The sequence below is a fragment of the Accipiter gentilis genome, chromosome 14, assembly GCF_929443795.1.
Source record: "Accipiter gentilis chromosome 14, bAccGen1.1, whole genome shotgun sequence".
NCBI classification, from domain to species: Eukaryota; Metazoa; Chordata; class Aves; order Accipitriformes; family Accipitridae; genus Astur; species Astur gentilis.
The window spans coordinates 18,679,229-18,680,746 of record NC_064893.1 but is presented as its reverse complement, the minus strand read 5'-3'; positions in this window follow the sequence as shown (position 1 = coordinate 18,680,746).

The following is a 1,518-nucleotide window of genomic DNA, read 5'->3' as shown; positions in this document are numbered from 1 at the left end:
TCTGTGGCTACTGTTGTCAATTCTTTGTGATGTTTTAGTAATCTGGCTATAACTTAGGTGCAGTTTGGCTATTTCTACGTGAGTGCCATGCATCCTTCAAAGCTAGCTGAACTTTGGTTGTATGACTAGCTTAGTTGTATAAAACTACAGACTTAGCTGAGCAAAATTGCCAGAGGGCTGCTGTAGCTGTTTTCTTATTGTAATAATATTCTGGTCCACCATTTCAAAATCCCCACACTAAGGAAAAATCAAAGCTGAATTAAAAGTAGAAGCAACAGGTCTAGGGACAGAGCTGGGAGCCTTGGCTTTGTATTTTTTGTTACAGAAATGATACCTGTTGTGCACTGTGCTAAAAAATGTTGTATTTTAAAGCAGTAGTATTGTAGGAGTTATGGGTGAACATCTCAAGTGCAATGAAGTGTCTTAATAGAAGTGTTCAGGTATAGCTGGGAGAGGAAACAGAAATCCCATAAGCACTGTTAATGCTTTTAAGGTTACTGATGTAGACGCTCAGAAACTGTAAGTGACAGGGGCACCACCTGGCAACCCAGCTGTTTCCTGGGTTATGTTTTCTTTCCTGTTAATTTAGCCAATTGCTTTAACTAAAGGAAGAACCTAGTCTGCACAGCAAGAAAATGCAATAATGAGCGTGTGTTGTGATTCCTGTTTACTTTTAGCCAGACAGCCAGAACAACCTTATTTCTTACAACCTATTTTTTTCTTGATTATTTTAATAAATGATGGCGTGGTTTCTTAATCCTACAATTTATTAGTAAGTCTGAGGACCAATCACCTTTCTGCTTTGAATATCACTGAATGCCTTCATGTATTGCATATCAGTGAATAGCTATAATGCTTAGAGTAAAACATTTTTCTGCCTTGCTCAGACTCATTCTGTGGGCAGAACTTACCTGTAAAGAGCACCAAGATGCAATGTAAAAGGAAGGAGCTACCAACTGCTGGCAGGTTTTCTGTAGCTGCGCACGCAATGCCCAGAGTTTCCCTTTCCTAGGAAAGGCAGTCTGGTTCCTGCTAGGAAACTATTCTCAATTAACTTGCCCTCATTGGGCAACTTAATTTGCAGCTGCATCAGAGTTTTCTCGTAGAGCTGCTGTTACATGTTAAAGGAGGCAAGCAGAAAAGTGGGATCCAGGTATTTTCAGTTTGTGGTTAATCCTTGGTTTTGCCTGTAGGGAGGGTGCAAAGCATTGTTGATGTTGCATGCGTGTATGAGACTGGCACATTTAAAGCAGGGCAAAAATACAGTCTGGGCTGATGGACCTCATTACTGCTTTTCCCTTAGAACACTTTCAACCTTTAACAGAGGGGATGGCTGTTATCTCTGCTATGCAGGCGGAGAAACCAGGACATTGCATTTGTACTTTGACCCTAGGGGAGCACAACGCTTTCATCAGGAGTGGTAGGGATGCGTTTTGTGTTTATGCTGCGTGTTGTTTGGGTTGGGGAAGTCAGGAAAGAGGTTGCTGCATGGTGGCTGCTCAAAGGCTCAGGATTTCA